We start from the raw sequence: 27,884 nt of genomic DNA, 5'->3' as shown, positions 1-27,884 counted from the left end.
CTAAACGGGTTTTATAATGAAAGATCACTCACTGATTCATACTGCAGAGTGGCCTTTGCTTTCTTGCATTCGGTCAGCAACAAAGCTTCGAGTAGCGTTCGAGAGCTAGAAAGACATACAAAGGAACTTGCCCACTGAAGTTCTGATGACCTTTCCAGCTGGTAATCAGATCATGGCCCTGAAATTTTAGGCTCACAATTCTGCTAATTCAGGAATAATTTGGGTGGGTGTTTTGCGTTATCACAGATTTCCTGGATATCATTCGTAACTGAGTAGCTTGTAATGCCTGATATACAGATAAATTAAACTGGGAGTAAAACTGTCACGATATTATCTTCAGGAGTCACACGGGTGCCCCCCAAAAGGTTAGGGTCCCAGGCAAAGCGGGCCCTCTGAATGTCAGAGTGCTCAGTACTTATTTCCTGGACAGCGTTTGCCGGCAACACCAAGCTTCGTTAAGGACCGCCCAAGGATCCACGAATAGTGGCGTAACAACAAATGTGATCAGTAATGGTGCTGAAGTGGACGTCCTACAGTCCTCGGTCAAAGCGGCCAGGAGGATATTCGTTACGCAAACTTGAAATCAGGATCTATCTCACTGAACCAAAGGCGAACCAGAGACGCGCAAAGAAACGAAAAAATGTATACGATGCAATATTTCACCAAGTAGGATAAAATAACATTAAAAATAAGCTGGAATTGTTATAATTTCATTTTTTCTGTGGTTGTTTGGTCCAGCTCCTACTTGTGCGTGTGTGTGTGTTTATGTGTATGTGAGAGAGAGAGAGAGAGAGAGAGAGAGAGAGAGAGAGAGGGAGGGTAAGAGAAAGAGAGAGACGACCACACCTATGGCCTCAAGCAAAAGCCATTGAAGATTCAGAGAGGACGCTTCATGTCCAAAAGATTCCGCTTCATTTGCTTCTTTCATAAGCGCAGTATTTCTTTTCCACTTTCTCCCTGTTACCGTCTACATGGTCGCTTGGCTGTGGTTCAAGATCCGTAACTGTAAATGTCACCTGGACTTCTGTTTAACGGATACATTTCAGGAGTCTCAAGTTACCAGTTTCTAAGGATGCGAGGAGAGTACTAATATTATAGTCATAACTGTTCTTCTTCATTTGAATGCGTCTGTGTGTGCGTGAGCAATGAGCATAAATATATAAAAAGTCTCAAATGTAAGTTTTTTTTTTCCCAGCGTAAAGGGGATTCGATATTAGTAGGTTATTTGTAGAATACCTCAAAGAATAAAAATGGTGTATTAAATCAGGGACAAGACAGATATGCATACCTCTCATATATATATATATATATATATATATATATATATATATATATATATATATATATATATATATATATAAATATATTTATATATATATATATATATATATATATATATATATGTATATATATCATATATGCATATAAATATATATACATATATATATATATATATATATATATATATATATATATTTATATATGTGTGTGTTACTTTTGAATATGCACACAGGCTTAATATATATATATATATATATATATATATATATATATATATATATATATATATATATATATATATATATATATATATATATATATATACATATACATATACATATATACTGTATATATGCATATATATGTATACGTGTGTGGGGTGTGTGTGTGTGTGTGTGCTTTGGACAATGTTGTTTTCGAATGCTTATTGATGTAACAGCTGTAGATAGAGAAAAACTCATAAACAACAGAGGAAACAGATTTCACCTTTTCCTTCAGAGTCTAGTATTCAAGATAAGATGAGATTCAGAAACATTAGAGTAGTCTTCACAGGTTATATATATATATATATATATATATATATATATATATATATATATATATATATATATATATATATATATATAACTCTATGAAGACTACTCTAAAGTTTCTGAATCCCATCTGATCTTGAATACTAGACTCTGGAGGAAAATATGAAATCTGTTTTCTGTTTTTTAATTAGTTCTTCTCTTTCTGAAGCTGTTTCATCCATAGGCATTCGAAAACGATATTTTCCAAAGCACACACACACACACACACACACCTCACACACACACATATATATATATATACACATACATATATATGTATGTATATTTATTTATTATATGTGTGTGCACACACGCAACACAGGCACGTATATATACATAGGCATATGTATGTGTATGTATATGTATATACATATATATATATATATATATATATATATATATATATATATATATATATATATATATATACTATATATATATACTGTATATATGCGTGTTTGTGTGTGTGCAACATATTTGATTAAATTTACAGACATAGTATTTCTCATTTACCAGAGTGATAAGTGATAATACAGAAGTTATCATCATTGCAATCGTTATTCGTAACCTTATACGAAGTTACATTCGAATCCCCATCTAATTGGATATTCTTAGCTGTTACCCAACACTGTCAATGCCGAAGTCTTTTCTCAGTTCATTTAGACGTAAGAGAATCGCTTACGCTAACTAGCACCGCAATGACTGTGGCCATCGATCCTATATAGAATCCAGAAAGAAAAATTTAAAGATAACAAGAAAAAATGCGCCCAAGTTTCTTGGGCGCAATCGAGTTTTTGTACAGCGTATAATGCTGTATGAATCTCAGCCACGGCTCAATAAACTCTCAGCCGCGGCCCATGATACTTTCAGCCACGGCCCGGTGGTGGCTTGTGTTGTTGACACCTATAGCGGTACCAGACGCACGATCATGTTAACTTTAACCTTAAATAAAATAAAATAACTACTGTGGCTAGAGGGCTGTAATTTGGTATGTTTGATGATTGGAGGGTGGATGATCAACATACCAATTTGCAGCCCTCTAGCCTCAGTAGTTTTTAAGATATGAGGGCGGACAGAAAAAGGTGAGGACGGGCAGACAAATAGCCATCTCAGTAGTTTTCTTTAACAGAAAACTAGTTCGTTTAAAACTGCTGGGTCTGCAAGTGCTTATTTAGTCCCCACTCTGATGGTAAGTTCCCGACTCTTATACTTGGGGAAAATGTTCATCAAAAATCCCCTAACCCCAAATTCAAGTCAGTCATATTTTCCAATACATTCAAGTTTTTTTACCCAGGTCTCCCGGATCCAAATGCTCTAGACATGACCATAAAGAAACACCTGAAACTCGCTTGCTTAAGATTCAGAGCGGATTCTCTCAGATGATTTGGAAATCCTTCGAGTATCGCCGTGCAGACCGTGACTTATTCGTCTTTTGAATCATGCACTCAAGGTCTACATTATTATCACTAGGACTCTGACATGTTTTTCACATACATAATTCTTGGATATATGGATTTTTGTACTTTGGTCTGACGTGCCACTTACTGTATAAGTTCATTGATCCACTTGTTTACGAATCAATAAAATATAATAAACACCAAATTCTTGAAAATCCATGAACGTCGAGTAAGCCATACTTTATTTTAAGTAGTTCTTATCTATAAAACTTCCTCAAACTGTTCAACTCATTCCCTCACTTTTACTTAGGTTACGTATTTTGCTCATTTATTTCATTTCGTAAATGACTGTTGATATGCATTTCTGTAAGAGAGAGAAAGGGCGCCGGCTGTTGCAAAGACGGTCATTTTACTGACCGTTATTTGCATTATCTGATCTGTAAATTTGCCGAACAATGAGCATTTTGCTTAAAGAAAGAACAAGAGGAAAGTCCTTTGCGCCCTTTCGTTCATCCGGCCACCCCCTGCCTCCGTCCTTTATTTCATAGTATTGGGCAGCATGTTCTCTTGCTCATACATAAACATACACACTACCTGATTTCATACAAACAAATATCCGTCATATAGTTAAGGACGAAAAGGGCATTATTTTCCACAGTTGACCTCATCTCCCAAATAACAATAAAATCTATTGGCAAATGTGATTGACTGTTTTATATGAGGCCTGTGAAAGGTCAATTTCCATGGACAACATACGTTTTATTTTATACGAAGTTTTGTTGCTTGGACGAATATGACGCCTCCTTAACGCATCTTGACTTATTTTCTAAGCACAGAATACTCTTCTCTGTGTAGCTGAAACACGACCACACACAGTAATCGCATTTGGAGACTCCTTCCAAATGTGATCCCAGTGGAACATATGATGGTCAGTCAATAGAAGCCTCATTTTGCATGCCAAGCCGGAGAATCTCAGGTGGCACCTGAGAATGGAAACAAAGCTCTGACGAGAACCAGAGGACGATGTGGGCAAGTGCATGAATGTGGTGGGTCCGGGGGGTTTGTAAGAGAACGCGACTATATAAACCGTAGTTGAGAATGATTTTCTGTGCTTCTCCACCTGTTTGGAAGCGAATCCATTCCTCGAAGTTTAACCGCGCGAGTGAGTACCAAAGTTATTTTATTTTGAAATGCTTTTTCTCTTCAGGAGGTGAGTTATCCCAGTATCCCTACTTCAAATGAAAACTACCAGCAATTTAAACATGTCCAAAATATTGACTATACCTGGTATTTCATTAAAGTTTTGGAAGTATCCTAAAGTTATCAAGGAATACTGTAGTATATAACAGGTTTTCAAATCTCGTAGTCTTATAAGGTACCTGGTGCCTGCCTCATTTTATTCTTAAAATTTTATTTTTATGATTTTATTCGGTCATGGTTAGGTCACGTAGAAAGAATGGAGGAGGGAAGGTTGGAGAATAGAATTGGCGATTCCGGAGCATTAGAAAGGAGGAGGAGGAGAGCAAGATCTATAATGTGCTGGGTGGAAGAGGTATGGAATGGCCTCAACACCTCAACACCCGGAAAGCAAGAGTGTCTGCATGATAGTAGTGACTAGCACTGTGCTTGCAGGGCCTTTGGTCCACGATCCACCAATTAAGTTAAGAATGTGGCAGTGATCATTACCTTTTCTATTTTCGGGAACCGTCCACCCGCCAGCGAAAGCCTCTCAGTGTTGAACAAATTTGATTCTCAGCTTTCCTTCATTAACCACTATATTAACCTCAAGAATGGATCAAACATTATTTCGCATGGGAATATTTAAAATTTCAATAGACAACGAAAAAAGATAAGGGAAGACAATGGAAGAAAGATTTTGGCGATAAGTAACCAGTGCATAAGATAAGAGATACAGAAAAAGGTTGTTTGCTTGATATTTTCCTTTGTTGATCTTTAGCTGTCGCATAATGATTTCAAATACAAAAATAAGTTCAGTTTCATATAAATAAGAATTAGGAATTCCTGGATATGGCACTAGCCGGACCTTGGTTAGGCATTGCTGTCAACGGACTAACCGATGGGGAAAAAAGCGACCTATCTCTCTGTAGCACAATGTTGGAAGGGGTTGCCGCTTGACTGACGGATTTGATGGTGTAAGAGGTGCCCAGCAGAGTTAGTATTATTTAATACTAATCTTAAAGTCTTAACCTCAAAGCTTTGATTATTCCTGTATTCATTATTTAAAAATCTTGTGTATCATAAATATTTACAAGGAAGGCAAGACGCCTTCGTCTTACATGAACTAGACTCGCTTCTTTCAGGAATGAAAATCTTGAGTAGTGGTTCCGGCATTGTGATCTCGTTCATCGTAACGTTGTCGCTAGCTTTAGTGATGTCCTCCCACATCTCCTGTTGGCCTTCTGACGATAGGCTTCAATCTCAGGTTAGATACGATTCCTTGTGATGAAAATATAATTGTTTTCTGCCTTCTGCAATACTTTGACTCAAGATTGACGATTAAAGAAACGGCGCTAGTGCTTTTCGAATAATGAGTAAAACTTAATCTACCCTTATCTATTTCCATGTTGCTTATGATAATTTTTCCTCATATTATTTCCTGTTAAAAAACTTGGATCATTTCCCGAAAAACTAAACCTTCTGCTATCTTTTACCCAGACTGTAATCAATTACATCTGACAATTTTGTCATTGCACTGATAAGTAACTTTATCGTCACGCTAGCAGTTTATGGAACAGAATAGCGACGATCTATATGCGCCAGTGATATTGGTTCCCTGCCACTTGTCCTACCCAAAAGGAGCGAAGAGTTCATACATCGTCCATAAGAGGAATTCTGAGATCCTGAACACAATCTTGGGGTCGCAGGTGCTGAACGACATGAAAAACAAAGGCAAGAGACGTCAGAATTAACGCCTAGAAGCGTGTTCCACTGGACAATACTTAGCCCATCCAGCAGCAGCTAAGATGATGCATTGCAGCATGAACTTATTTCCAAGAGTGGCTGACTGATTATAAGTTATCTGACGGTACTCATACCCAAGAAAAAAAGAACGGCAGCAGTATTTGACACCATAGGGTACAGCCGTTGTCATCATAAAATGGCAGCTCTTTCAGCAAGCTCTTGAATATTAAACAAAATAAAAGTATAAATTTATATTATTTTTTCCTTATATTATATGTGTGTATATATGTATATGTATATGTATTTATATATATATATATATATATATATATATATATATATATATATATATATATATATATATATATATATGTGTGTGTGTGTGTGTGTGTGTATATAGTTGTCCATCCTTAATTACATTAATTAGATAATTATTAGGATAAGCCTAAATTGCACTCACCACGAACATCCGTAAATACCAAATAATACATGAAATATAAAAACTCACGTGTAAGAATAATGATAGGTCGCCAATTGGAAACTTTGATCAGTACAAGGTACTACTTCATTGCACGCAACATAAGGAATTCAATTAAAAGAAATACTGATTTAGCTCTCAACAAAGAAAGTTACTGGTAGACTTAACAGCACCTCAAAATACTGATTCTGCTTACAGTAGATACATTACTGCTACAGTCTATAACACAACGGAGTCTGGGTCTCCTTTGGGGACTCGTTTGCAATTAATAATTTCTGGAATGTTGCACATTGCATAGCCTGCTGCAATAAGGCAGGATTCTTCCAAGCAAGATGGATGGCAGGAATGCAAGGTTGAACAGATGACATTCTCTGGAAATAGATTTCTCAGATAAGAACTCGTACATAAAAGATTCTCTCGCTTGCAATAATATTTCACAATGGAGAGCTGATTTACTCTGTGTCAGTGAGCAAAGGATTATTTCATTAATAAATTTAATTCATATGGGGAACGCACATACTAGTAGTTAGCAAGGGATTTTAATTTTGGGAGAGGAAATCTTGGAAAGGAAATGAGAGACTTAGTGAGAGGAACAGAAACTGGCACTTATTGCTAATTTCAGACTTACTGGGCACTCCAAAATCGCAATGTGCACAATTGCAAAGCAGCTAGTTGCTCCAGTGGGTCTTCATGTTAGCACTGCTGGGGCACCTTGTAGCCCAGGTCTCTTCTGACCCTAATTACATTATGACAAGTATGCCAAGACAAAGGCTACAGCCTGAAAATCGGGATGTAGTAGGCAAAGGTGATGCCTGGTCAAGAGCTGATTGGGAACTGACCTGCTATCCCACCATTGGCGAGTTGTTGTTCATGTATGGGCCTTCAAGCCCCATTGGTGGCAAGGATTAAGGAAAGTGTGGTGGCATTCCTGAAAAGATAATTAAGACCAGCAGAAAGGAGATCACAGGAATATAGTTCTTGGGGCAAGGACATCTAAAGTGACTACTAGCATGCCTGTTAACCCCATGACTAATCTAAGGCTTTTACCTGGCTTAACCCCTCTCTCAAAACTGCAATCCCAATACCACTTCATTCTCACAGTCCTAGACTATGGAGTAACCCCCTTTAGTGGATGGAACTTTCATCCTTGCTGCAAGAGCACATAGAGACTAGAGCAGCATGCATTTGTGACAGCTCCCCCTTTTAAGCAAGCATTCACTCCCATTCAGGCATGAAGTCCTGTACCAAAACAAGCTGCTCATCTCAGTTACGTTACTTACCTCCCTCAATGGGTCTTGCCCATGCAATGTGGATAACTAAGGTGATGTACCTAACCTCTAGGATGGGGCTATGAACTTCACTAGCTTGCTTAACTTAAGTTCCCTAACACTAATTCCAAGGTGTCAGCAGGTACTTTATCTCTAACGACAGTGAAAATGTATTCCTAGGCAAGTTTTACATTTATAGTTGTTCCTTATCATTAACATGACATATTATCAGACTGCCACAGCTCCAGTTTAATTGACCTGACTACAATGCAGCATTGCTACAAAATTACAAAAGTTCTTATGCTATGATACACACAAACATGTTAATCAATAAGCAACCTGAAGGGTTGATGATTGCAACATCATGTATGAGTGACTACAACAGGTCCTTCAGCTTGCGAGGCTAGAGATCAGCTCTAACTCACTCCATCTTATCGACTTGGTAGTAGAACCTATGAGCAAGATACCCAAGCAACCTCTTCTGGACTTTGGGTGCCTGGTATACTTTACTGAATGAGGCACTGTGCCAAGCGTGCCATGAGCTCAATAGCTCTGATATATGGAATAATGTTTTTATTATTATTATTATTATTATTATTATTATTATTATTATTATTATTATTATTATTATTATTATTATTATTACTCTGTTAACAAATTCTTTCTGTTTCAATTACAAGGTTACTACTACTACTTACATGATCTTATGTATGGGTTTACTTAATCAGAAATCACTCAGGCTGCTTTCTCTGGGTAAGTGCCAGGATCACTCTGTGATGGAAAAGCACTGTGCCCCAAGGACAACAAGTGCCAAGGAGAACTCTTGGCTCTAGTAGGCTAATTGGATCTCTTCTGCCCCTTTTTCTTCTTCTTTGGGTTCCTCAAAGGTCTGTCTATGACATTCCTAGGAGATGATGAAGGCACCAACTTTGGGGAAAGGCCAGAAGTGCCGTTGGGGGCGAAGTCAGAGGTAACCCTAGAGTCTACTGGAGGGCTCCCTACTTCGGCAGCTGCGACAGCCAAAGCAAGGGTGCTAACAGCCATATGGCAGCCTTCCATGAGTGTTTTTGGTTTCTTGTCGTTGAGGTACACAGTGAGGGGCCCAGAAGCACACTGGAAGAAATCTTCCACTGTCATCCTGTTAATAAGGTTCTTGAACTTAGTGCATGTCATGGAGTTGAGCCAGCACTGACCAGCTAGGGTCTTGTGATAGGCCCATTCAGCCCAAGTCTGACCGATTTCCTTTGGGAGAGCCCTAAACCTTATTATCCATTTCTCCGGGGTTATCTCATAGGCCTTAGTAATTACCCTCCTAACTTCCTCCATGTTTCCCCTAGTACCACAATCCAGTGAGCAGAGGGTGGCCTTTGCTTTACCTTCCATACGCTTGGAGAGAAGTAAGGCCCTCTCCGTCTCTGTGGTACTGTAGTTTGCAAAAAGCGCTTCTACCTCCTCCAACCATGCCTCTGGCTCATCTTAAGTCAACTTTGGTATCAGTGAGCTGATACTAGATATAGGAGGGTTAGGCGTGGCAGGTATGGGGTCAGTGGCTTGTTGTTGGGCTAGAGCTGTGTCACTGTCGTGTTGGGCTTTCTCAAGCTCAGTCTCCTTTTCCTTTAGAGCTAGCTCATACTTCCTTTGTTCTTCTCTCTCCTTCCTCTGTCTTTCTTCTTTTTCCAGTTCTTACTGTCTTTGTGCCTCTCTTTCTTGTTTCTCCCTTTTTAGTGAGGCACCTAGCCTTTCCTGTGCCCACTTGGTGAGCTCTTTTCCCATGAGACCCACCTCCTTTCCTATGTTCATGAAGGCTTGGTACTGTTCTGCTGACATGGTTCTGGTAGGTTAGGAAGTATTAAAATGATTTTGGGAAGTGTCCCTTAACCTTGGTGACACTTTGATGGGATGGCACCTTTCAATAACATGCACTGTGGCTGAGTGTGCCATTCAAAGGTCACACTGATGTAGCGGTCTTTGGTTAGCAAAACCTTATGGGTGAACACTCTACTGTTGGAACTCTGTTTCAATTCACAATTGTGGCTTGTGTATTAACAAAGGACTCTTTCTTGGTGGCACTGGGGTGCTGGTGTATTCTGAGGGACAACACTAATTTGCAGTACAGACCAATTGTACTAAAGAAAATGGCACTCTGCCTGAAGCAGAGCGCACACGATGAGTAAGAGAAAAAGAAATGGTAAGACACTTCAGGTAGGTTACTTGTAAAGTCACCACATCGACGTCAGCGGAGTGCTTCGAAGGCGTCATTAATTAAGTCTCCGCAGAGCAAGTTTTCTTTGGTGACTTCCCATGTTCTTCGCACTCAATTTGTCACGCCTAACGTGCCAGGTCACGCATTTTCTACCATTTCAACTTTATGTGTATTTGTCCAACTGTCACAAATTATGTATCGTATGTTTCTTTATTCGCAGGCATCAAGACTGTATCCATATTGGAGTTCTGTATGTTTTTGTATTGTAAATTGTACTTGTTCGCCGTATATTATTGTTAATTGTTTTTGACCTCAGGTCACGCTCAATGTCATTGTCTTCCACGGTTCGGCGCCAGTCAGCCGCTATATAAACTGCCTGAATCTGTAATAAACCAGCAGTAACTTTTACCTGCTCGTTTCTTTTGCACCTCTTACATACTCACTGACAGTACACCAGATCAGAGGCACTGTGAAAGGGAAATCCCTTAGTTCGCACTTGTGGGCACCTAGTTCCTAGGTACTCATGATGCAGCTTCCTTTCATTCGGAGGGAGGAAAACTTGGATGTGCACTTCAAATGTGCAATTTATTGCTTACGGTATAAGTAAGTCTTGAACGTACCCACTTGTGAGAGATTTTTATGTTGGTGCGTTCTTTTCTTTTAAGAAATGGCTAGAGTACCCGCTCAGTCGCCTGAAGTGCTTAATTGAAAAGTGTGTGAAAATTATACAAGTAACTGTGACATGAATGCATATACAAATTAACAGTACTACACGTGGGATGAGTGAAAAAAAGCAAGATTATCTTTCAATAATATCTCACACAATTACAAACCATGCCTTCTTATTCATTTTGGTAAAATAGCGTACAGATAAGAATAACTTGATCTCTCTCTCTCTCTCTCTCTCTCTCTCTCTCTCTCTCTCTCTCTCTCTCCTAACTGAAAAGCGGATGTAGTATAAGGATGACTCGTTACCTCTAATAAACTGAATGAACTCTGCTCTCAGGGATTAAAATGAAATGTGTATTCTAGTTCCCGTTACTTTAATTAATTTGTAAAAGATTTTCAAGTTACTATGCAAGATTTACGTTAGGTATGTGTGTGGGAAAAGAATTGCTAACTTCAGACTTACTGGGCACTCTGAAAATTGCAATGTGTACCATTGCAAAACAGCTAGTTGCTCCAGTGGGTCTTCATATTAACACCTGTAACCCAGGTCTCTTCTGACCCTAATTACAGTATGGCTGTGAGTGAAGATAAAGGCCACAGCCTGGAAATTGGGACGTAGTAGGCAAAGGTGATACCTGGTCAAGAGCTGAGTGGGAACTGACCTGCTATCCCACCTTTGGCGGGTTGTTGTTCATCTATGGGCCTTCAGGCCCTGGAAGGGATGATGATTGAGAAAGGTGTGCCAGCATTCCTGAAAAGACAATTAAGACCAGCAGAAGGAATATAGTTCTTGGGAAAAGGATATCTAAAGTGACTACTAGCATGCCTGTTAACCCCACAACTAGTCTAAGACTTTTACCTGACTTAACCCTTCTCTCAAAGCTGCGGTCCCAATACCACTTCGCTCTCGCTGTCCTAGACTATGGGGTACCCCTCCTTAGTGGATGGAACTTTCGTCCTTGCTGCAAGAGCACATGGAGACGAGAGCAGCATATATTTGTGACAATATATATATATATATATATATATATATATATATATATATATATATATATATATATATATATATATATATATATGAAGAATAGTAAGGATAACATTTTTTCCTTGTTGGCCCACGTTTCGGGCCTCATCCTATTTTCAAGGCTAAAAATACACAAACAGTAACATCAGTAAAAATCACTTAAAAATTTTGGTATAAACTTGTCAAAAACACATGGGAAACCTATAAAATTTACATCTGTAAAATTGTAGAATAAATAAGCATAAGCTAAAACTTATCAACATTAACAAATAAACAAAATCAGACCAACTAAAAAACCAGTCTATCAACTAAAGGTGAAAGTGCTGAGTGACCAAGGACATGAAAATAGCTAGAATAGAAATTTAGAAGTAACCGGGTTTAGGCCAAATGAGGGGGCACAGGGGCTAATTGGTTGTTGAGGTCTGGTACCCGTTATTTAATTGAAAGAGGTACTCAAATCAAAAGGAAAAAGTCATCTGACACTTGTGCAATAATTTCAAAGTTTTTATTTACAATTGTTATTTAGTACTTCGTTGGGTTTTCTTTGATGACTAATAACTCTTGTGTTGTTAAGCGTACCCCGAGTTCTATGGCTTACGCCCCAATGAGACTTGGAGACTTGATGTGAACCTTCAGTAATCTTTTAATGGAGCCCACGTAGTACTTTTACAGCATAGATTGACCAATAAACACTACGTAAATGATATGCTAGTAACTTTTAAATGAAAGGAACATGCTTTCTTGTTTTTAAATTTCAAAAACAGTTTTCATCCTAATAATTTTATGATTAAGCACGACGAAAGCGATAGGTTACCATAGCTTGAGACTGAAATTGCTAGGGATCTGACATCTCTGGAAGCTGGCTTGTATAGGAAAAAAACATTCACTGGTTTATGCACAAACTATTTGAACTTCTTTTTTCATAATTTTAAAATTAATGCTATAATGACCTTTGTTAATAGGGCTGTTACTCTCCCCTCTGACTGGACAACCTTCCACAGTGAGAGTCTATTTTTAGAACATTATTTTAAGAATAATTGTTTTCCCAAAAATCTAACTTATAAAACTGTTTATAAATTTCTAGATTGAACACTCCCCACTGGTCATGGTGACAGAATATCATAAGACACCTGCACAAATTCCCAGTACCCAAATTCTCCCTGCCCCTACTTGACTGCACTCAAAGGGACCCCTAACCTGCTAAATGCTCTGCTGGGGGACATGACAGTAAGGGAAGACTGAGACAAAGCTGCATTCCTTTTAATATTCCCAGACCACAATGTTGATGGGATCCCCAAGAAGGTCAACCTCACAAAACAAATTTGGTTCCTTTGCAACCCACCCAACTTCTGAGCTGCCCATCCCAGCATAGAAGTTACATCAATGGTAGTCCTCCAAAGAGGGCAACCGAGCAACTGGAGGCCCCGAGGGCCTTGCATCCTACAACATTCATCATCTGTCATGCCAAGGATGACCAACCAAGATGACCAGAACCAAGCACCTTTATGAGCCACAATAGAAAGGACAAAAAGAACATTGCCTCTAGCTGCAGCTGGAGAAAAAAATTAGTAAATTAGTCACCAAAAAGAGTGACATTGGCTACCACGACCCCAACATGCACCCACTCAATTAGGTCCTGCATCATCAACTCTATCTCCAGCAGGAAGTTCCTGAAAGACACAGATACCATGAAGCCAATCCTCCCTACATCAGCAGAAGACAGATGCAAGCCCCTAGACAAAAGTATCATATGGCCACCATATCATCTCCCTCCTCCTACTGAAGAAGACATACCAGTGGAAGTTCACTTTTGTCAAAGTTTAGATGCCATTGCTTTGACACTTTGGCCTGCTGGTAAGTGTCACTCATCACTGACTTTGGACCTTGCTTCCTTCTAGATGACACTATTCACCAGTTTCCTCAAGCATCCATCCATCTCTTTAGTGGGTCCCACAGGATTCTGTACCCCCCTGAAAGAGTGCTCAGATGTCTTCATGCCAGGACTCAAGCAAATTCCAAGTTCCCAGGAAAGCACCTGCATACCACCACATAAAAACAATAGACCCACTGACTACTTAGATTCTGCTGTCTACCCACGGAAAGATTTAATAACTTATTATTATAAAGAAAGTCTTCAAGGAAATGGAATGTATGGACTTTGCCAGAAGGCCTGCAGCCACTAGACCTCCCCATTCCATATGGTAAAGAAAACAGAAGGATCCTCGTGCCCCATCAGAATTGTAGGAAACTTCACCAGCAAATGGAGCCCGGCCACTACCCACTCCCCAGCATGACAGACATCACCTCCATCCTCCACAGGACAATAATCTTCACCAAGTTTGACCTGATGAAGGGGGTATTTCCAAGTCCTGGTTCACAGAAACATTGTCCTAAAAACAAAGATCATCACACCCTTCACTATACTTTGAACTATCCCACTTTCAGCTTCCATAACTCTGGGACCATGTTCCAGAGACTGATGAACAACATTCTCAGCTACCCAACCCCCCTTCTGCATATGCTATTAACAACATCCTCACCTTCTCTGGGATTCAGAAGCATATAGAACTATCCTTTTCCTGCTCCATGATAAAAATTTGGTAGTCCATCCAGACAAACTTCATCAGGTCCTTCACCATCAAATTCCTGGGCCATAAAATCTGGACAAACAGTGCCTGCACCCTTGCCTTCAAGGTATCAGCTATCAGGAAACATCCCAATCCATCTACCATAAAAGGCCTCCAGATATTCACAGGACTGGTAAACTATTACATACAATTCCTGCCAAACATCACACAAATTATTGCTCCCTTACACAATGCCCTCAATGGAAACACCAAGACCTTAGCTTGGGGCCCCACCCATTGAGACTCCTTCAAAGCCACCAAGGGTGTCCTGGCAACTGCCTCCACTCTGGCATTCCACATTCCATGTGCCAAACTCATACTGACTAAGGATGACAGCATCAACACCAAGGAGGCAGCAGAATAAACAGCCAGTGGTGGAAGCCCCAGCCCATTGGCTGTTTCAGTAGAAAATTAAACCCAGCCTAAAAGAGGTACAATCCCTTCAAAATGGGAACTCTTAGCATTCATGTAATCACTAGACACTTCCACTATCATCCTAATGTACCAACTTATACATGCCCTTACCAAGAACCAAGATGCATATTCCATCTACCAACAACGCCAACTGTTGACCATTGCCAAATTCAGATGCTCCATATGACATATCGCCAACAGGAAAAACCAGAATGAAAATCATCAGGGTTCAGTTGGGGATAAAATACAATAAGTTCACCATGCCAAACTCAGAGATTCTGAAACCAGAGCTTATCACACCTCCATAACAAGGACTCAGTTAGAAGACGTCTCCTCCAGCAGCACTGGACGTACTACCCTCTGCAATATCAGCACCAGCTGCTCTTAACCTCTTGTGCCAGTTGTTCTTCAGAGGAAAGTATTTGAGTTCATCCATGGATTCTCCCACTCATCCAGAAGGACAATAACCAAAATTCATTTGGCACTGAGCCAAATAAGCAAATTAATCAGCCACACAGAATTTCCACAACCTCAACATTGTTTCAACCATTTTCTTATTGACAAAGTGTGGCTCCCACCCAGATACACCTTCACAGCTCCAGAGTGCTCCACACAATACCAAGAAGCAATACCAGCATCAGAAACAATCTCACACATCTGCACTGAGGCACTTGTTAATGGCTGGGTCAGCCACAATGACATATCTAACAGTTTAACCTCTAATTAAGCTCTGATTGAACACTAGCCCTCATCCCTAAGATATGGACCATCTTGGTCAAATTAGTGGGGTCAAAAATTCACTGTTCCACTACCTACAACCCTGCTGCCAACAGCATGGCAGAAAGAACTTACCACTCCCACAAGGCCACCCTCATTGCAAGATGAGGTAGCTCAGACTGGAAGTCAAAACCACCATGGGTCCTCCTTGGCCTCTGCATTGCGCCAGAGGATTCAATCAATGCCTTTCCTGCTGAATGGTATTCAGTGAAATGCTCTGTGTTTCAAGTGAGTTCTTCACCCGCCCCCCCTCGACCAAAGCCAGTGCCCAACCCAGCGAAGAGCTCCGAGGACCTTGCACACAAACCTAAAGGGACATGAGGAAGTAGTAGTTACCAAGAAGCTTCCAGACATGTCACTTCATACTCTTATGCAACAGTGCCCAATTCATCTACCAACAGCTCCATACAGGGGTCCCTACCTCATCCTCAAACAACAGAAAAGGCATTCAAGTTCCAGCTCTAAAGACAAGAAGGCTGGGTCTCTATTGACAGGCTGAAGCTCACTTACCTGGAAGTCGACAAGTCCCCCATCCCCCTATCCCAGTCCAGACATCAAGTCCAGACTCCACAAAAACTTGATCTGTAGCAAAATCATCCTTGTAAATGGCAACCTAGTACATTAGCAGCATCCTGAAGGACATCTGCCTGGTAAGTATGTGGAATGGTTGTGTGTTTTGTCTTGCATCTGCAAATGCAAATGTAAAATTCAATTTCATATTCACAATATTCTTTCCTATTGCAACGTAGTGCCTTATCAGCACCCTAAAAGACATCTTTTTAATAAGGATGTGGAACAGTTGTATAGTCTGTTGTAACTGGAGTTATCTTTAAAGCTTATACTTGGACCATACGTATCATTTTCAGTTTATTTATTGCGATTTGCAATCATCTACAATAATTTGCATGGTTTTGTATCAATTCGCATTTTTTATTTCTTTTTGCTATCAAAATCTGGTGTAGCTGCCAGCTTCAACAACTAATCGTGAAGCTACTCTGTGGTCACGTGTTTATCTGTCGCTAAATTTACCTGCCACTATTTTTCCGTTCATGTACCAAATCAATTACCTGTCGTTAGTTTTGCATCCGCATGCCCTGTCAAAAGAGATCAGTCTCCGAGAATTAAATCAGCCTCGTCCCGAACTCGTGTGTATCTCTTTCCTTTATACGATGATCATGAAACGCATCTCAGTGTGGCTATGACTAAGTCGAAAAAGAGAGTAACTCTTGAATTACCGTAAAAATTTTCATACTCTAATATTTCTCTTTAGAATTTTATTAATACAAATGCTAATCAATACGATATTATTTATAATGAATGATATTTACTTACTCGCAAGGCATTATCAAAGAAATGACTGAGGTAGTGGTTAAATTCAAGGTAGCTATTTCCCTCATCTGCCCCGGGAAATATTTTTTTTTGTCCATTTCTTTCCGACTTCTGGATACCACAAGTGATCCAATGACTTAACAGAAAGGAAATTTGACGTTGAGTAACACTGACTTTTCATGAAAACACAGCTTTAAGTAACTTGCGTTATAGTATGCCTGGATCTTGTAAGGAACGACTTTACAGTAGTTTAGTGTTCATGTCACTTGGTTCACCAGCAAGAGGACTCGGGTTCGATCTCCTTGACAAGGGGAACGAAATATGCACGTTCCTTTAAAAGCCATTGTGTTTCAACTTACCTGCCTGTGGTAAGTTGAAGTTCAAAGTGGAGAGGAAAAATGGGACTAACAAACTTGATCCAAAATTGAATGCTGAAAATTGGAAAGATAACTCCTTCTATGTATATATATATATATATATATATATATATATATATATATATATATATATATATATATATATATATATATATATATATGTGTGTGTGTGTGTGTGTGTGTGTGTGTGTGTGTGTGTGTGTGTGTTTCCAATATTCAAACACTTCTGGGTTCAAATACTACCTAAAAGGAGAGTTTGTCAAATGACGTTTAGAACTTGAAAGCTTTCAGTGGTGACTATAACCAAAAATATTAGAAAACGCGCTTTCAGATCAGTCCACCTACCAAAAGATCCTCTTTTCCCAAAAAGTGACATTCCTATGTTTCCCAAAACCTTATTACTGGTCGCAAGTCAACAGGTTCACCTTTGCTAAGTTTTCTTCAATATCTTTACATGATATTTTGCGTTGTCATCTTACCAAACAGACAGATAAACAGACTGGCAGAAGGTAAATAAACAACCGGAACCAAAAACACCTCACCAAGCAGACAGTGACGCTACAGAGTAAGAGTTTACAAAATGTAGACTTTAACGTTAGCTCGTCTAATGAATTAATAAGTCAATCACATTCCGAACGCTTCAGTTCATTTATTATTTTATTGTGTACATAACCCTAAATGGAAGTATTTCCATATGAAACATCAATAACAATAAAAACAAATCTAATCAGGATAGATAACGACAGAACTTAGTTTAATAACGATAATAATGAATATTCTGAAATCAACGCACATAAAAAAAGAATATTAATATTTGTCCAAAGTTTACTTATTTTCAAGATCGGCAAAGGTCATACTACTAACATTTAGCTTTTTTCTCGATATTCAACTTCTGTTTCTAATGAAAAACGCTTAGCGACTTTGTGGGGTAAGAGCTGCTCGCTACAAACAGTTAACTCTCTCTCTCTCTCTCTCTCTCTCTCTCTCTCTCTCTCTCTCTCTCTCTCTCTCTCTCTCTCTCCCTTAATGATTATTTGAAAGTATTAGGATAACGCATGTAAAATTAGTGATAACAATCATATATATATATAATATATATATATATATATAATAGTATATGTATATATATAATATACATACATAACACATACATACATACATATACATATACATGCATACATACATCAACTGCGACGTAATCTTGCTACAAGCAGAATAGCAGGTGGAATTAAGAGCATCAGCCATCTGTTCGTAAGTTGCCGTGGGAGAAAGTCCATGAAACGGTTACTTAACTTCTCTACATCACGTGGATGATTTCTTTTAATTTCAACTTTAGTTGCAGAAGCTTGTAAAGGTTCCGATACCGGTTCCTTTGACATTTCATATAGGTGCTCAGGAAAATGCTGAAAGAAATCCTCAGAGTTGTATAGAGTCTTGGTTTCCTTAGTTAATTCTTGAGGATGCATGACTGATTTCTCTGAAACGCTTAAATCTCTAGAATTCTCAGTTACCTCTTGAGGATCGTGGATGAATTTCTTTGTGGTTTGTGGCTCATTATAGGTCTCATTTTCATATTTAAGGTCCTCGATGAGCTCCTCCAGGCTTTCAATTGTTATGATTTTCTTGGCAATCTCTGCATTTCCATGTTTTTCTATTTTTATTGACAAAGAGTCTGTTGATCTTTTACCTTGAAGTCTTCCAAAAATGTTAAAGATAGCTTCGAAATATATGTAAAAAGTCTTGGACATCTGCAGAATTTACTTCAAATTCAATTACTGTGTGCATTAAGAAAAATACTTGAATTTTAAATTCCTGAATCTCGGCGTCCGTGAGGTAGTCTCTACTCAGATTTCCATCAACGGCATCCTCCCTTTTTTCTTTACTGGTTTCCTCGTCCTTGTAAGCAATAGGTTTGAAGTTGCTTTTATCCTTCCCACCTCCAACCCATTTTATACCCTTGTATATCCATGAAAGTGACTTTAACGCTGTTGCAGCTATGTCTATTACAAGACCTACAGGGGCTGCTGGTGGAATAAAAGTTAAAACCATTCCAACACCCATTGCTTTGTCTGCTACGGATTCTGCTGCCTCACAGCCTTTACCAACAGCATTGACAAAGCTCCCTCTCTTGCTCTGATCCAAGAATTCCACATATTCTGGATCACAGTACTTGTAGAATCCTCCTTTTGGGACACAAAGCCAACACATTTTCCATATATTTTTATTCAAATAATGTTTCCAGCTTTTGAAGTGTGTTCCCATGTGATCTATAAAGTAAGATTTGGAAACACCACTGTCTGCCTCAATTTGCCTTCTAACTCTAAAAACTGGAACCGTTCCTTGTATCTCACCCTTCCTGTACACAAACGTGAATATGATTGCCATGTGCACACAATCAGGTTCTTCTTTGGAATATTTTATGCATTTGTCTCTAATGAGATTCACCTTCTTTTCTTCTGCAGAATTCTCTGTTATATTAGGATGTCCATAGAGCGCTGTTGCTATTTTCAGCCAAAGGTAAGAGGTTTCTTCTGGCAACTTGTAGGCATCCCAAATCCTGTTACCTAGACATAAAGCAAGCTGACCCTGTAAGGATTTGGCCTCTGCTTTCCATGTGTCTAAATCAGATGCGGCCTCTGCCATCGATGAAAGTTGGGCTTTGCGTCACACTCACTCCAAATTCTTGAAAAAAAAAATAACCTCTTTCCCCTTCTCTTCTTAAATATTTTTCCTTGATCCTGCAAAATAAGATTACATTAATTATAATCTTAGTTGTTAAGAAACTATCAGAAAGTATCAGAAAACTACTTAGCCTTGAAAAATTCCCCTATGGTATTAAATCATAACAACGAACTGTATTTAGATTTTCTAGTTCACTGAAATTAATAACATAATACTCAAAGGATTGTATTTAGATTATTATTTCTCATTACGATTACTAGTCAGGCAGAGCCTTATTTAGAACAGTAGGATGCCGCACCCCCAAGAGTTCCAACAAGAAAAGCAGCCCAGTACGAAAAAGAAATAATAAACACAATAATAAACAATATAAGAAAAATAACAATGGTTGGCTAGGAACTCTCAACCTTCTCATATCTCATTTTTCATTAAGAGACAATATACCTGCCATGACTTTATTCACTCCTTTCCAAAATGTGCATGCTCCCTTTTCTAGGTGTGGAGAGCCTAAATGTGACACAGTACCTTTTATAAAAGATTGCCCTTACTCTTCAATCCAGTTACACCTTTTTAAACAATGGTGGGCCCACTACCACTGCTTTCATATTCATTTAGGCAGATCCACATAATAAAACTCACTTTTTCCGTAATCGCTGACATTCTCGGCTACTTCCAGATTAACTCATCTTTAAAGCATCGCCCCACCATCTCTTTTGACGAGCTCCTGTTAGGACCCCCTTACTGCAAACCATGTTTTCTCATCTCCCCTCTTAGAGCTTAGAAGCTCCCATTATTACCGTTATTTTATCGTTGTATTTCATCTTGTGCAAAATGAACCCAAAATCGATTTTCAATATGAAATCCACTAAACCACAGTGCCTCAGCCTTCCTAGATCTGGCAGCAAAGAGGAAGGTCTAAGCTTTCGCAGCATTCTTCATTCCTTCCTTTTCTTCTCTGATTTTTAGTTTTCTGTAAAAGAAAACTATTGAGATGGCTTTGTCTGTCCGTCCGCACTTTTTCTTTCCACCCCCAGATCTTAAAAACTACCGAGGCTAGAGGGCTGCAAATTGTTATGTTGATCATCCACCCTCCAATCATCAAACATACCAAATTGCAAGCCTCTGGCCTCGGTAGTTTTTATTTTATTTAAGGTTAAAGTTAGCCATAATCGTGAGTCTGGCAGATATATAGGACGTGCCACCACCGGGCCGCGGTTAAAGTTTCATGGGCCGCGGCTCATACAGCATTATACCGAGACCACCGAAAGATAGATTTATTTTCGGTAGCGTTGATTTTACTCTGCACACAAAACTCGATTGCGCCGAAGAAACGTCGGCGCATTTTTTACTTGCTAGTTTTCAGTACGCTGTGGCGCTTATACAGAAAACTCGATTGCGCCGAAGAAACTTCGGCGCGTTTTTTACTTGTTTATTATAGCGCACAAATAGCAATGACTGTTTCTTTCTTTTTCTCATTCTCCTCTAAATGCCATCGCTTGTCAGTGCACAACATAGGTTATTACCTTTAATTATTGGTATGTTCTGAAGGATCATGCCTTCCTCAATTTCCATGGAGAATGAGATTACTTGGAGAGAGTAGGTCAGTTTCTTCTGTAAACCTTATCCCCGTTTAAGCTGTAGTTTGTCATGTATGGAAAGTCACTATGTTTTAAAAATTGCTGCAAACTAGAACAATCTGGAACAGTCTGAAACAGCAATTACCTGCTATACGCAGGCTTCAGACGGGATGAATTTCAACAAAAGTAAAGTGCTAAACATTGATTTGAGAGGTCCTGGATATTTTCTGACAAAAAATTTCTTCATTGTAAAGAGATTAGGTCTCACCCGCATTCTTTGTCATAGCATTCTCATCTCGCTAAAATGTATAGCAGAATGATTAATATATCAGGTGCCATTAAGTTTTTAGGTCTAGGATAATCAAAGCTGCTCACACTTCTTAGCAATATTAATTTGCGCCTGCCTTTGCTGTAAAGGCACTTTTTGGGAGATCAGCGGTCAAAAGTTCCATTCAAATTCAGTCTTTATTTATCTGTAAGACACATCTCTTTACGATCGGGGGTTTGTACAGAATATTCCCTTCCTTGAAAGACTCGAGGGCATAATTATAAAGACTCGTATGTGTAGAGTAAAGGGCATTTGTACATGCACTTGTTTAGGCAGAATGAGAAATTGAAGTGCCTTCAGTGCCGAAAAGGAAAAGTAAGCCAAAAAAAACTTTGAATTTATGAAGTTGCATATACCTTGCAGAGAATGACATTAATGTTTATTTAGGAACAAGAGGAGTATATGCAAATGAAGAGTAATGGAAATAGTTTCCAGGTAGATGAAAATATACCATCCGCCATAATTACCTCTACAGAGAATCTGGGGTCAGTTAGCTTTCCAGTTCAGTGTTGCTGTCTTACCATGAAAAGCATTTCCCTTATCTAATTGTCCGCTGCAGTATTCTTTTATTATAGCTTACCGAAATACAGGCATGAGAAACACCAGCAGAAATAGGATAAGGAAAATTAGAGTAAGTTCCATAACCTAAGAATTGTGTTCAGGCAAACGAATGAACGAATTTAGGTCCAAACAGAGGTTTCAGCTTGAACGCTGTTCAGCGATAATTAAAAATGCATTTCTCATTTATTGGAGTGTTCGATATTCACACATGATGGATGTATGTGTAGGTATGCATGTGTCATCCATCACACAAGAAGTTCCTCTTACATAATTCATCCCACCCGAACCAAGATTTGGACCTATGCCCAAAGGGCGCTTGCAAGAACTATTAATTTTCGTATATTGCTGGTCCACCTCATGCATGGCATCCTGAATTGCGGTGCAGTTTTTTGGGCAACTACTCGCTCTTGTAGCTATCCTTATGACATGCATCCGAATCTTAGAAAAGTTGGCAACCTTCATAAAAATTTCCTTTCCTTTAGCTGGAAGTCGCTTCTGCAGCTTGGAACGTATGTAATATACCCACAGGCGAATAACTTCACTTATGCATATATACAGACATGTAGTGATATAGATATTACTGTGTTACACAGGTGTTATGGAAGACAAAAGGTATTCATTCCATCCATACATTACTTTTTTAGGGGCAGAGAAAACGTTTAAAGAAGCAGTATTGAGGCTAAGAAGAAGCACAAAGGCCAAAATCACTGATTAGAAATTCCTAGACCTCACTGACCTTTAAACACGATCTGTCCTGTGGCATCAAAGCCTCAAGAAATTTCTTGGTATGCCGGTCGTTGCGCGATGCAGTCTTGCTGGTTGTGATTGGTTTTATCAGTTTTTGTTGGAAAAAAAGGCAATCATCCAGATCCCCGCGGGCAAAGTACCCGAATATCCCTACAATAAATTATAATGTAGATGAGCTTTGAGATAAAAAGATTAATATGCGCATGATATTCACACTTCCCTCCACCACTGGACCTCTCTCTCTCTCTCTCTCTCTCTCTCTCTCTCTCTCTCTCTCTCTCTCTCTCTCTCTCTCTCTCTCTCTCTCTCTCTCTCTCTCTCTCTCTCCAGTAGCACTGATGCATGTCCATTAAACCCTGGAGAATCTTGTAGTTCACTTTCAAATATATCTTTTGCAAAATGGAAAAGAACTCAGGCCACGAATCTGCACCGCCACACCCGAGGATAATTCAATAAAAAATGTGTTCAGTCTTAATCATTTTGTAATGACTGCCTGTTGAGATTTATAGACCGAGCCTCCAGCAACAGCACTTCGAGTTATGACAGGGGTGTCTGACCGATCCTTTCAATGTGCAGAGATGTTCCACATTTGACTACAGAAAGGAATAAGAGCTTGAAAAATATTGATAAAAAGACACTCGGTATAGGATTACTTGACATATTCATGTGAATTCAGTCATACGAGTTAACACATATTTGGAGAACTACAATATCACTGAAAATTATACAAAAGAGAGGCGACGAAGGTATAGATGAACGCTACGACATTCATTGTGTGGATGTCACTGGTTTCGGTTTATATATATATATATATATATATATATATATATATATATATATATATATAAATATATATATATATTTGTGTGTATATATAGTATATATATATATATATAAATATATATATATATATATATATATATATATATATATATATATATATATATATATATATATATATATGTGTGTGTGTGTGTGTGTGTGCATATATACATATATATGTAAATATATATATAGTGTATATATATATAGTATATGCATGCACATATGTATATACATGTGTATATATGTGTGTGTATGTGTATGTATGTATATACACATGTATATATATATATATATAAATATGTGTGCAGTATATATATATATATATATATATATATATATATATATATATATATGTGTGTGTGTGTGTGTGTGTGTGTGTGTGTGTGTATTTTACAGAGAACCTCAATAATACGGAAGATTCAAGAGAGGAGATTCTTTATTTCCTATCTTTATTAATATATACATATACGTATATATGTATGTAGTATGTATATTCATTTTATACATATATATATAAGTATACATATATGTATACGTTTATATATATATATATATATATATATATATATATATATATATATAAGAATGTATCGTAAAACTGAAAACTGTAATAACAATAAAAAACTGAAAAACAAGTCCAGAATCCATCGAGTTTGAACTCACTGGAATTACAAAGAACTAATACTTTTTCCATTACTGTAACAATATCTTTTAAACTTTTTGTAACCAAGTGCAATTACTTATTGCGGATATTTCCCCAACTATTTTATATTCAAACTGGAACTGGATTCTGCAACATGCATCTTCATCTGTAAACTTACATTTTTACCTTTGTTCAGGATGTATACATCTGTGATCATGCAGAGCCAGACTTGTCTGATTTACGAAAGAAGGGCTTCGCTTCACATGAAGTAATCATTATTACGGAAAGAACCAAGTTCAGCAAAATAGCCATGCCTCATTTTCATTTGAAATAGCATCTCCGGCACTGTACAATAGAAATGATTAATGAAGGGTGTATGAGGCTTAACTCCAACAAAAGGAAAACATTATCGATTAGCAGACTTCGTACAGATTTTCCTCCCCATCCTCCCCTTCAGGTGGATGGGGCTCTGCTGAATGAGCTTGAAGCTTTAACTATTCTAGGTGTAACTTTTGACACTCTTATCTTACTTTCGAGAACATCAGATGAGAGTGTCAGCAAATGCCGCGCGAAAGTTAAGTATTGCACGTTTAACAGTAATAAAATCAATGTAACTTGTTTTAGATCATTTGTCCTTCCTTTGGTAGAATACTGTTCTCCGGTGTGGATGTCTGCCTCTGCCAGAGGTTTATCTCTTTGAGACAGGGTGGTTCGTGGTGTTAGGTTTCTGTTTCCTAATATTGGCAGTTGTGACTTGCACCATCGACAGATGGTCTCTTGTTTGTCACTTGTTCATAAGTTGTATATGAGCAGAGATCTTTCACATTCACAATCGATCCCTGATCCCATTTCCTTCCGAGAGCAACCAGATTCGCTGAACAGCAACAACCATACGCAGTGAATGTGCCTCGCTGTCGAACTTTTCAGTTCCAGAAGTCCTTTATTCCTCACACCGTTGTATTGAAGAGGTCGTGCAACTGGAACTTCAAATGTTCAAGCGAAGATGCAATGCATTACTACCCTAGTACAAATTCCTTGTATTTTAACCATTTACTTACATTTTTATTTATTTATTTGTTATTTTATTTTTTTCTTTTTTAAATTGATCTCTTCTTTCTGTATTTCCCATTACCTTCTATTACTTTTTACAAATGAACACCACATTCTTTGGAAGCTTGAATTTCAAGTCAGTGGCCCCTGTGTGCTTGTTCCATACCGATTGGGTTAATTTTCTGAATAATAATAATAATAATAATAATAATAATAATAATAATAATAATAATAATAATAATTGGAAAAATGATATGAACACATTCACTTACCTCTTTTTTACCGTAAAAATTAGCAAAACCGAGTCAGCAATGAAATGTTTCTATAGAAACATGAGATTGTATCGAAGAGACAGCTATTCAGTGGCCAGCGCGTTAGCTGCAAAGAGAATGGTTATCAAAAGAAAACGAAAAGCAGTATTGAGGTTACAATGGATAAATAACCTTTTATTATACCGTAATCGCTTCGTGATAAACTGGGGCTTTACTGATATAAGTGAGCAAAAAACAGCGATCTAGTTAGCCTGTACAAAGCCGTGAAATTATTAGAAATGTGTGAGTTTTTTTTTTTTTTAACAATAACGGTATTATGGTGGTTCCCCCATGCCTACTCTGTAGATGTTGATATAAAAAAATATCCACTTGATTCGGAAACCAGGCGTTACGGATCGATAATTGGTAAGTGAGATGGACTAAAGCTAAATGCTCTGGTCATAGGTTTTGGTAAAGGTTCTACGTTCTACCAAACTTATTGCTGATATTGAAAGGGCACCTTCTGATGTATGGTAGTTACACAAAGAACCCCATAGCTCAGAATCTTAAGCTCTCTGACTCATTTAGGAATTCAAGTCGTTTTGCAACTGACTGTGGATGATACCAGGACTCCTTACAAGTTCCATCTGCTAACTTTGCAGGTCACCAACAGTTCAGGCTCCAAAGATCCAAATATCCTAACCCACAATGCAGTCATAAATGAGACCTATTCTACTTTTTATTTTGGGGGTAGGGGGGAGACCATTCTCGAATGCTGCAACTTGCTTCTTTTAGGGTAAAACGAATGTTAGGTTATTCTGTTCTTTCCTGGACGATGCCACTTGAAGAATATGAATCTTTTTAAGGCAAAAGAAGGTGAAATTGGCAACCTAATCTACGAAGACCAAAACAAGAAGAAAATTACAAAACTTATCAAAAGAAAGACTAAAATGGTCATGAATTTCAACAGAACAAATGAGGAAAGTGGTGAACTGAGATAAGGAAGACTTTTCTCTTTCGGTCAGGCAAATGGCGAGGTAGCGAGGTCATCTTTCTTGAGAAGTAGTCGGTTACTTTAACTTCCAAACGAAAGTATATCTGTCCAAACCTAGAGGTCAGGTTGTTCATTTTTGTTGTTAGCCTCTATACAGTTGCAACAAGGCATCTAAGAGAACACTGACTGTGGGACTAGTTGCTTTACCTATATTAAAAGAAGAATAAAGAAAACTGGGCAACTTCCACAAGTTAAGCAGTGATCAGGAAACACAGAAGATGCGAGACGACTGTGGGCTGAATACAAATTGTTGCAGGGGATGTCTGCAAGAGACAAAGGCCAACCAATCATAATTTTGACCTTCGTCCATGCTCATCACCAATGCAAACGAGTGAAACACCTTTGAGATGCAAGGGATAGTCTTCAAAGCCTACATTCTCAGAGAATTGATAAGGGCCAGAGACAAATTCAGGGAGCTAAATATTCCAGAGCTTAGCTTTCACTGAATAGTAGATGTCTATCCTTCATAGTCATGATGCAGCGCCACAGTTTTATACACATCAGGTATAAAAGTCTGAAGACGGGTGTACTGTTCCATTTCATAAGTACTGGGCATACAATTAAAGCTTGGACTCTGATTACCAGATCTCTCACTGTATTTTGGTATGTCTTAGTCATATCGTGATAATCATTTGGTTTCCTTAACAATTGAATGGTTTCGAGAAAACCTGCTTCTTCTAATTGCCTATGTGAGAATGGTAAATACATATATATCTTTCCAGTGTTTCTAGTGATAAATCCCACTTAACCCAAACAAAACTTACGGTTTGTTCAAGAAGATTCCTTTTTCGATCGGATTCACCGAAGCCTTTTTATGACCATCCACATTCT

General features: G+C 38.4%; 1 protein-coding gene and 1 long non-coding RNA gene across 3 annotated transcripts in view; one reads left to right on the top strand and one right to left on the bottom strand.

Moving 5' to 3' along the window:
* LOC136838884 (uncharacterized) overlaps nt 1-6,377 on the top strand; it is a 270,928-nt gene extending 264,551 nt beyond the window's left edge. The window contains exons 3-4 of one of the 2 annotated variants that reach the window (XR_010853154.1): nt 5,572-5,693; nt 5,995-6,377. This is a non-coding gene — a long non-coding RNA (uncharacterized lncRNA). Of the gene's footprint in view, nt 1-5,571; nt 5,694-5,991 lie in introns of both variants that reach the window. The other variant, XR_010853153.1, reaches the window with a different exon arrangement.
* The window catches only part of LOC136838882 (lysosomal proton-coupled steroid conjugate and bile acid symporter SLC46A3-like), a 129,965-nt gene extending 103,801 nt beyond the window's left edge, over nt 1-26,164 (bottom strand). The window contains exon 1 of the mRNA XM_067104572.1: nt 26,021-26,164. The gene's annotated coding sequence lies outside the window, so the exon portion shown is untranslated. The remainder of the gene's footprint in view (nt 1-26,020) is intronic.
* Nucleotides 26,165-27,884: the final 1,720 nt, after the last annotated feature.

The sequence above is a fragment of the Macrobrachium rosenbergii genome, chromosome 5 (genome assembly GCF_040412425.1).
Source record: "Macrobrachium rosenbergii isolate ZJJX-2024 chromosome 5, ASM4041242v1, whole genome shotgun sequence".
Taxonomy (NCBI): Eukaryota; Metazoa; Arthropoda; class Malacostraca; order Decapoda; family Palaemonidae; genus Macrobrachium; species Macrobrachium rosenbergii.
Note: the sequence above shows the minus strand (reverse complement) of the source record. Positions and strands in the feature narration are given on the sequence as shown.